Source organism: Vigna umbellata, chromosome 2 (assembly GCF_029865625.1).
Source record: "Vigna umbellata cultivar VRB3 chromosome 2, Vumbellata_1.0, whole genome shotgun sequence".
NCBI lineage: Eukaryota > Viridiplantae > Streptophyta > Magnoliopsida > Fabales > Fabaceae > Vigna > Vigna umbellata.
In genome coordinates, this window is record NC_142166.1 from 7,179,358 (window position 1) to 7,190,151 (window position 10,794).

Genomic DNA, 10,794 nt, shown 5'->3' on the forward strand with positions numbered 1-10,794 from the left:
TCCAATAAAGTGGAAACAGCGGATTCCCTTCACCGTCAGAAAATTCGCGGACGCCGACTTTGTTAATGATTATTTTAAAGTAATGCTGTTTAAAATTCTTGAACGAATCAGAGAAGGGGCGAAAAAGGGTCCTGCCCCGTACCGATCTAAAAGACACCCAACCGCCAGAACGAGATGGGCGGACTACGAAGTAATGAAAGAAAACCGGGATGGTTGGCGTGACACCTACTGCCAAACACATAGCAAGAAAAGCCTGCACGGCCGCCCACGAGTTGGGGTGCAGCTGCGTTGGAGCCACGTTGACCTCCCGAAGAATAGCCGTTTGAAATTTAGTAAAGGGAACCCGGACAAAAAGGTGGGTGAAGAAAGCCACATACATGAAAAAGAAATCGTACGGACTAGACCGCCCATCGTGGAAAACCCTCTCATTTAGCAAAGTTACCCCGGCTTTAATTAACTTAGAATCCTCCACATCCCGGACAATATGGGTGCGGCGAACCCGCCACACTAAATCCTTGCGGAAGGCATAAGAGGAAGCATACCGGCTAGGAACAGGGGGAGCCAAGTCAGACACAGCCACCCCTTGACCTTCCGGTTCAAAGGGGGACCCGACCACGGAAATACCGCCCTTGAGCAAGAATAACGGCAAGCCATGAAAAATCCGGTCATCCGCCGCCATCGGTGAATCGGGATCCGCCCCAGAAGACCCAATCGCCTCCTCCAAAAAGTGAGAAGACACTGAGCTGAGAGAATCGCTGCTGTCGCCCCGCACCGACCCCTCCCGGACTCCGCCCGACGATCCAGAACCTGACTCGATGGACACAGACGCCATTTATTACCTGAGGGAAAAAAGAATCTTGAGCTCGTGAGTGATGAGGATAAGCGAAAATGACACCCTCTATTCCGCTATTTATAGGGAAAAATTAGTAACCGTTGAATGTATCTTGGCCGTCTAGATTTGGTACAACCAACGCTCCAGATTTGGCGACGCTTCAGCTCTATTCAATGGGGACGCGCCACGTGTTTTCCCGCCTGAAATCCGAATTCAAAAAGCCCACTGGATAAAGCCCAATTGCGGGTTCCCAACCCCCACGCGCCGTATCCAAAATCCTACGTCCACTACGTGCACTAGGACTTGGGGGGCTTGAAATGTTTCGGATGTGTAGGGCTGTGTGGTTCCAAGTCTTCCAAGTCCTCCCGCGGTCTTGTCTCCGTGACGGATCTTCTCCTGGCGCTTTGGCTCTCCTCTTGATCCGGAGGGGTGGAGACCTACAAAAGAATCTCCGATGCCAAAGTCAGTTTCAGAGCAGTGGCTATTTTCAGTAGTAGCAATAAATGTGCATTCAATGTAACCTACTTACCACTCACCGTGGACCTGTATTTATAGTTTTCGCTATGGGCTTGGGATTAGTGAAAAGTTAATCACGGCCCAAAACGGCCCGATAGCTTCTAATTTCTACTTACCTTTAAACCAGGCTACTTTTCCTTAAGTCATGTTGATTAGTGTTTTGGCGGGCGTGGACGTCCGCCCATGTGAAATGGGCGTCTGCCTCGCGCGCACGGAGATCCGCCCATGTGAGATCCGCCCATGTGGGATCTTTGGTCCGGCGTCCGGTTTTGCTGGCCGTGTCCGCGAAGATCCGCCCATGTGGGATCCGCCCATGTGGGCTCTTCCGTACGGTGTCCGGTTTTGCTCGTCGTGTCCGCCCATGTGATATGGGCGTCCGCCTCGTCCGCATGGAGATCCGCCCAATTAGCTTGGGCGTCCGCTCACATGGATCCTTCCGTACGGCGTCCGGTCCTTGCAGATACACAAGCCCCCCAAGTCCTAGTGCCCGTAGTGAACGTAGGACTTTGGGTCACCTAACAGACAAGATTTGATGCAGTGGCTGTCGTGTCGGGCTGCTCTATGATGGTAGGATTCCTTGTGAGTTCTTCAAAGTTTTTCTTATAAAGAGGTTCGACCCGGTTGGTAGGTGTTCCTCCCTGCTACAAGAGGGTTAGGAGAGTTTATACCGGGTCTAGGTTCAATCTTTGGCCGGCTCTTCAGCGCATGAGCCTCCGGCTTGCCTTATACGATTGCGTACAGGCATTGTCGTAAGTCACCGTGGCCTCCGGAGTGGACTCCGGTACATCTGGGTAGGCGATCATTGGGCAACCGGACGGTCCTTCCGTATGGCGCCCGGTATTTCGGGCGTCTTTCGCACGGCGCCTGGCACTTTGGCGCCCTTCGTACGGCGCCTGGCACTTCGGCGCCCTTCGGCGGTTTCGATATTTCGGGCGTCCTTTGTACGGCGCCCGACACTCTCTGGTACAAGTTCAATTTAAAAAAAAGTTCATTCTTATTTCAAAACTATTTTTTAGTTTTTATTTTTACTTAAAATCAGCCTAAAATACTTTATCTAATAAATTAGTAGTAGCCGTTGGACCAAGTTGGATTACCTATCTTATCAACTTTAAAGACATAAAAACTTCTTAAATTTAATTGATGCATAAAAATTATTTTTTATTAAAAGAAATTCTGAAAATTTCTCATTTACCATGCATTTCAAACGCGATTCCACTAAATAAGCTGGGTTGTTTAGCTAGCGTCGGTTGGAATTGAATTACAATAAAAGATTGGCGTGTGATGTGATGTGAGGAGCCACGTTTGGATGGAGAACTAAATTGAAAAGTTAAAAAACGTGATAATAATCAATTGCTTTTTTCTGCTTAATAATTTATGCACACGTGAATTTTTAACAAATAGCTATCAAGAATTTTTTTACTACCCTCGCTTTAAGTTGATTATTGTAAGGTCCTGAAAATTTTATGGGCTAGGGGGCCCTATTTTCTGAGGCAGCCAGGCCCAAAGGGCCAATGGCACCATGACCTTAGGAGGGGTTTCCTCTTTTTCCCAACTCTGAACCTATTTCCAGTTTCCCTTTCTCTCTCTAAAACTCAGTTCCACTTTTCTTCTCCTTGCTCTGACTTCTCTCTACCTTTCCACCACTTTCCACCGTTCAAATTTCAAATAGGTGGTATTCTTTCGCTCACAGAGTTGAGGGCTTCCATTCTATCCGATTAGAATTTCATTTGGACGGGTAAGTCAAATTCTCCACTCTTCTTGATATTAGGGCATGCAACTTTACTGGTTGCATGGAGCTCATTTTGATTCTCTGTCTGTTCTAGCTCTAAGAGCTGTTTTCCATCACCAATTAGGTGGTTGTAGGTCACAGTTGGGATTTTCGCTGTGAAGGCATTGTTAGTGCACTATAGTTGGCTGTACTGTTGATTTCCAGGTAAGGGGAGCTAGTTATTTTGTTTGAAATTAATTTGAGATATATGCATGTTAAGTCCTGAATTGGTGTGTTGATTTGAACTGTTATGTACTGTTTAGTTATGTTTTGTGATGAGCATGTTGATTTGTATCTGCTGGATGTGTGGAAGTTGTGTAACCATAGTGTGCTGAACATTGTTTGACTTGGATGAGCATTATGTTGGCTGTACTGAGTTTCTGGATTTGAATAAGATCTCTGGGAAATAATTAAGAAGGATTGATGTTTTAAATGGTAAAACTGAATTTAATCACTTTACATTAGTGCTAGGGAGGGTTTGGATCATCTAAACAAGAAGAATTACTAGTAATAATCGAATAAGAGGTCTTAGAAATTAACCAAGAGTCCTAGAAATGGAAAGGGTTACTGTAAGTGAGTGATTATGCAGAATTCACGTACTGCAGATTATGCAGTGTCGCTATGCGAGTCCTCTCGCATAGCGAGACCCTGAAAAGGGGTGCTCACTGTTTTGGAAATTCGCTGTGCGAGTTAGTGCGCTGTGCGAATTTCCAGAGGGTGATGCTCACTGTTTTTGGACTCGCCATGGCGAATCCTGTCGCTATGCGACTGGTGGTGGTCTGGGATCACTGCCCATTTAATTCGAAGAGCGAGTGGGGTGCATAGCGAGAGGTTTGAGGTGTGATGTATGTTGCGAATTAATTCGCCATGCGAAATAGGGTGCGCTATGCGAATTTTAGATGCCCCTTTGTCAGGAAAATTCGCCCAGCGCATCAAGGGTGGTGCGCTATGCGAATTTTAGCTGAAAAACACTTTCCCGTCAGGGAAATTCGCTCAGCGCACCAAGGGTGGTGCGCTGTGCGAATTATGTGTGGCAGATTGAGTGTTTTCGGTGTTTTTGATGTTTTGGGAGTTCCGGATGTCCGTTTCGGACGTTCTTTAGTTCGTTCTGGGGGTTTTTGACCCTTCCGGATCTATTGGTGAGGGTCTCCAAGCTGTTTGAATTACTTAAGTATTGATAATTAAAAGTCCTAAAGAAATTTGTGTTAATAAGTGAGGGTTTTGTGAAAGTATGTAATGTATGAGTTGTTTTAAGACATTGTTGATGTTGTATGATGGTGTATGGGTTTGGTATGAGACAATATAGTAAGAATGCACTTGAATGACTATGAAATTTTATGTTTGATGAATCAAAGTGGTTTATGAGGTACATTATTGATCTAAGAGGAATATCATGTGATTTAAAGTGGTCGGATTGAATATGAAATTAAGATCTCTCGGTGGGATCAGTTAGTGTATTGAATGAATGTGAGAGGCTTCCATATGGGGGGTTATCCCTAACACTCCAACGGTCTTTCATTCTCACTTAGAGAGGATTGACGCGTGTGGTGGGAGTAGTGGGAGGTCCTAGGGTAGGCGCTATCACTGGAGGTCTATTCCGCGGTAACGGATTAGCCTTGTGTATGGTCGGGTGGAACCCCTCGGCAATGGCTTTGCAAAGCAGTAGAGGCCATCACAAGTGCACAACCCGCCCCAGCTCTACATACATTCTATGTCCGGACGTGTCTAGAGTCTTAACATGATAGGATACTTGTCTTGATGAGTGTTATTAAATAAATGCTTATGTTTATGATGACTTATGTGTATGGATATTCTGGTAAATGCTAGATTGGTTGAAAATGAATTGTATGATTGTTTGAGATCTAGCTCACCCTTGCATTTGTGTGTGTTGCATGTGTTTGATTTCCCTCTTGCGATGATCATCCAATCCTTTGGATGTGAGCAGTAGGTGATGATGTACCCTTGGAGCAAGCGTTGGAGAATGAGGAAGACCCAGCTCCTAGTGCTTAGGATTTCTACTAGCTATGTTGTTCAATAGCTTTTTTTTTATTTTGAAAAACTTCTAGCCTTCATTTTAGCATGATTTGTATTTTGGAGAATTATGAACTTGTACTTATATTTTAAAGTTTTCCAGTCAGACTTGGATAACTGTACTCCTAATTCTATCTTTTGTGTACTCTTAACTGCTTCTATTATTATAATTGATGCATTCTACGTATATACTTTGTTATATATTTTGGGATGTCACATTTATGGTATCAGAGCAGTTTTTATCCTTAAAGAACCTGTAGGGTGTGTACATCCTTTGTTTGTGCTTATGTGCCTTAATTGTACGGAAGCATTCTAAATTCTTGAGTAAGACTAATTGTTTTACTCTCTGCTCTTAAACAGAATATGGCACCTAGGCTTCCTCCTCCTCCTCCCCCACAGGCCGATCCGTCTGACTCTAATCAGATGCTGAATGAGGTGCTGCAAGCATTACAGCAACAGAATGCTAATTTGGTGCAATAGAATACCATTGCACTACAAAACCTGGAAGCTGCTAGGATGTCGGCTGAGAATGCTAGAGTGGCATCTGAGAACACTCAAAGACAGCTCATTGAAGTGTTGACTAGCGGCAGGGCCACTCCAGGTGCTTCTTCCTCTGCTACTCCTGCCCAGGAGTGGAGTCTGGAGAGTTTTCTCCAACATCATCCAGCCCGATTCACTGGGAAATGTAGCCCTGATGAAGCGGACCATTGGTTTAGGGACATGGAGAGAATCTATGAGGCTAAGGGGTGTCCTGATGAGAGGAGCTGGCCTACACTCAATATCTGTTGACCGGGGAAGCTGGCCACTGGTGGAGCAGTACACGGTTGATCTTGGAGGGAGCTAGAACCCCTGTCACATGGGACTTATTTAAGAGGAAGTTCTATAGGGAATACTTCCCTGACACTCTTAGATATGCTAAGGAAGTGGAGTTTTTGGAGCTAGTGCAGGGGAATATGTCGGTATCTGAGTATACTGACCGCTTCAAACATCTTCTTAGATTTAACACCATGACAGTGGATGAAGAGTGGCAATGCCGCAAGTTTGAAAACGGGTTGCGTGGCGACATCAAGCTCTTGGTGAGAGGTCATCGTCTGAGGGAGTTTCCAGCTCTTGTGGAGATGGCTAGGGATATGGAGAAGACAAAGAAAGAAGCTGAGGGATACTCGAGCCGTCAGGCCCAGCCCCTGAGGGTTGGGGGACCAGCCATGTCTAGAGGCGGGTCCAGTTCCAGGAAGACACCATACTCCAGATCTTCTTCTTCTCGTAGTTCTGGAGGATCTTCTCAGCCTTCCGTTCAGCCGAGCCAGTCCTCATCTCAGAGTGGCGTGAGATGCTATGGATGTGGCGGTTCGCACTACTTGTCTTCATGTCCCCAGAGGACTAATTTTCGGAGGTGCAACCGATGCCACAAGGAGGGCCACTATGAGCGTGATTGCCCTATGGGAAGGAGAGCTACTTCCCAGCCACAGCATGCAGGGAGATCTCAGCACAGAGGTGGCATCAGACCTCAGGCCACTGGACGTGTTTATGCACTGACAGGGACAGAAGCAGCTAGCTCAGGTGATTTGATTTTCGGTACATGTGTATTGGGTGGTAGATCTTGCATGGTGTTGTTTGACTCTGGAGCGACACACTCATTTGTGTCTGAGACTTGTGCTAGAGAGTTGGGGTTACCAGTGAGAGAGCTACAGTATGACTTGACTGTATCTACTCCTACTTCTGGGATAGTGAAGACATCTACAGTTTGTGTTAGATGTTCAGTAGTGGTTGAGGGGCGTCAGTACAAGGTAAACTTGATATGTTTGCCTTTGCAGGGTTTGGATGTCATCCTAGGGATGGATTGGCTGTCTGTCAATCGTATTCTCATTGATTGTGGAGAGAAGAAGCTAGTATTTCCCAATGAGGAGGATTACACACCTCTGACTCTTGGTGTGTTGAGGCAAGACCTAATAGAAGGTGCATGTTGTTTCCTGATACTATCACACATGGAAGTAAAGCAAGGAGATGCTGACGTAGACCTCTCGGTAGTCAGTGAATTTCTTGATGTGTTTCCTGAGGAGATTCCTGGCTTACCTCCTCCAAGAGAGGTAGAGTTTTCTATAGACCTTGTATCTGGAGCAGGGCCTATCTCTATAGCCCCATATCGCATGGCGCCAGCCGAATTGGCCGAATTGAAAAAGCAGATTGAAGAGTTGTTGGAGAAACAGTTCATCCGGCCTAGTGTTTCTCCTTGGGGTGCGCCGGTATTACTGGTAAAGAAGAAGGATGGCAGTTCGAGATTGTGTGTGGATTACAGGCAACTTAACAAATTAACCATCAAGAATAAGTACCCTTTGCCTAGAATTGATGATCTGATGGACCAGCTACATGGGGCAGTTGTGTTTTCCAAGATTGATCTACGGTCCGGCTATCACCAAATATTAGTTAAGGCTGATGATGTTCAGAAGACAGCCTTTAGATCCAGATATGGCCATTACGAGTATGTGGTCATGCCCTTTGGTGTGACTAATGCCCCTGCCATATTCATGGATTACATGAATAGGATTTTTCGACCTTTCCTAGATAAATTCGTTGTCGTCTTCATAGATGACATTCTAATATATTCTAAGAGTGAAGAAGAACACGCCGATCATCTTAGAACAGTGCTGAGGATATTGAGAGAAAGAAAGTTGTATGCCAAGCTCTCAAAATGTGAGTTCTGGATGAGAGAAGTGCAGTTCCTTGGTCATATTATATCAGCTGATGGGATTTCTGTAGATCCGGCCAAGGTTCAAGCCGTGTTGCAATGGGAAAGACCAAAGTCAGTCACTGAGGTCAGAAGCTTTGTTGGGTTAGCAGGCTACTACCGTCGCTTCATTGAAGATTTCTCTAAGATTGTAGCCCCTTTGACACAGCTAACTAGGAAAGACACTCCATTTGCATGGACAGACCGTTGTGAGGCTAGCTTTCAGGAGTTGAAGCAGAGATTGACTAGCGCTCCAGTATTGGCCATTCCTGACACAGGTAAACCTTTTGAGGTTTTCTGTGATGCTTCCTATCAGGGATTAGGATGTGTCTTGATGCAAGAAAGAAGAGTTGTTGCATATGCCTCAAGACAACTAAAGATTCATGAGAGAAACTACCCTACACATGACCTGGAATTAGCTGCAGTGGTGTTTGCTCTCAAGATATGGAGACATTATTTGTATGGAGCTCAATTTCAGGTGTTCAGTGATCACAAGAGCCTGAAGTATCTCTTTGATCAGAAGGAGCTTAATATGAGACAGAGAAGGTGGATGGAATTCTTGAAGGATTACGATTTTGACCTTCTTTATCATCCCGGGAAGGCAAATGTAGTTGCTGATGCCTTAAGCAGAAAGTCAGTACATGTTTCTGCATTGATGGTTAAAGAGTTGGAGCTAGTTGAGAGCTTCAGTGATTTAAAGCTGGATGTAGAATTTGAACCTGATGGCATTAGATGTTGCAAATTGGTTATATCAAGTAGTATCTTTGAAAGAATTAAGGAGGGACAACTAGTAGACCCCGAGCTTCAGAAGTCAAGGGCTTTAATTGGTAAAGAACAAGGAAAAGATTTTAACACTGGGACAGACGGTCTTCTACGATTCAGAGGAAGAACATGTATACCAAATGATGGAGAGCTGAAAAGAGTGATTTTAGAAGAAGGACATCGCAGTCGTTTTAGCATGCATCCCGGCATGACTAAAATGTACCAGGACCTCAAGGAGTCATTTTGGTGGTCAGGAATGAAAAGTGATATAGCTAAATTTGTTTCCTCTTGCCTTACCTGTCAGAAGGCTAAGATAGAACACCAGAGGCCAGGTGGTATGTTACAACAACCTGAGGTTCCTGAGTGGAAATGGGACAGCATTGCCATGGATTTCGTAACCCATTTGCCACACACTGTCAGAAAGCATGATGCCATCTGGGTAATAGTTGATAGATTGACCAAGAGTGCCCACTTCTTAGCAATTAATTTGAAGATGTCTATGCAGAAGTTAGCTCAGTTGTACATCAAGGAAATAGTTAGATTGCATGGTGTGCCTTCCAGCATCATATCGGACAGAGACCCCCGCTTCACTTCGCGTTTCTGGCAGACTTTACAGAATGAGATGGGCAGTAAACTCCAGATGAGTTCTGCTTACCATCCTCAGACTGATGGTCAGTCAGAACGGACTATACAGTCATTGGAGGATTTGCTTAGGACGTGTGTACTTGATCATCTGGGAGTCTGGGATGAAGTGCTACCATTGGTGGAGTTCACATATAATAACAGCTTTCAAACCAGTATTGGAATGGCACCGTTCGAAGCTCTGTATGGGAGGCGCTGCAGGACACCTTTATGCTGGTTCCAGGATGGGGAGTTTGTGTTGGCTGGGCCAGAAATAGTGCAACAAACGACTGAGAAAGTGAGAGTAATTCAAGAGAGAATGAGAGCCTCACAGAGTAGGCAGAAATCATATGCTGACAGGAGACGCAGGCCTTTGGAGTTCGAGGCCGATGACCATGTGTTTATTCGTGTGACACCTACTACTGGAGTAGGGAGGGCTATCCGTGCTAAGAAGCTTTCTCCCAGATACCTTGGGCCATATCAGATTACTAGACGCATCGGACCAGTCGCATATGAGATAGCTATGCCGCCCCAGCTAGCTAATCTCCATCCAGTCTTTCATGTTTCTCAGCTTCGGAAGTATGTCCCCGACCCTTCTCATGTGTTGGAAGCTGACACTGTACGAGTCAAGGAAGATCTCTCTATAGAGATGCAACCGGTCAAAGTAGATGAGAGGCTATCCAAACGACCAGATGGGAAAGCTACCAGACTGATCAAAGTCATTTGGGACAGTAGAACCGACGATTCTACCTGGGAGAAAGAGGAAGAGATGAAGAAGTCATATCCTCACTTTCTGGTAAGTCCTAATTTTCGAGGACGAAAATTCTTGTTGTGGGGAGAATGTAAGGTCCAGAAAATTTTATGGCTAGGGGGCCCTATTTTCTGAGGCAGCCAGGCCCAAAGGGCCAAAGGCACCATGACCTTAGGAGGGGTTTCCTCTTTTTCCCAACTCTGAACCTATTTCCAGTTTCCCTTTCTCTCTCTAAAACTCAGTTCCACTTTTCTTCTCCTTGCTCTGACTTCTCTCTACCTTTCCACACTTTCCACCGTTCAAATTTCAAATAGGTGGTATTCTTTCGCTCACAGAGTTGAGGGCTTCCATTCTATCCGATTAGAATTTCATTTGGACGGGTAAGTCAAATTCTCCACTCTTCTTGATATTAGGGCATGCAACTTTACTGGTTGCATGGAGCTCATTTGATTCTCTGTCTGTTCTAGCTCTAAGAGCTGTTTTCCATCACCAATTAGGTGGTTGTAGGTCACAGTTGGGATTTTCGCTGTGAAGGCATTGTTAGTGCACTATAGTTGGCTGTACTGTTGATTTCCAGGTAAGGGGAGCTAGTTATTTTGTTTGAAATTAATTTGAGATATATGCATGTTAAGTCCTGAATTGGTGTGTTGATTTGAACTGTTATGTACTGTTTAGTTATGTTTTGTGATGAGCATGTTGATTTGTATCTGCTGGATGTGTGGAAGTTGTGTAACCATAGTGTGCTGAACATTGTTTGACTTGGATGAGCATTATGTTGGCTGTACTGA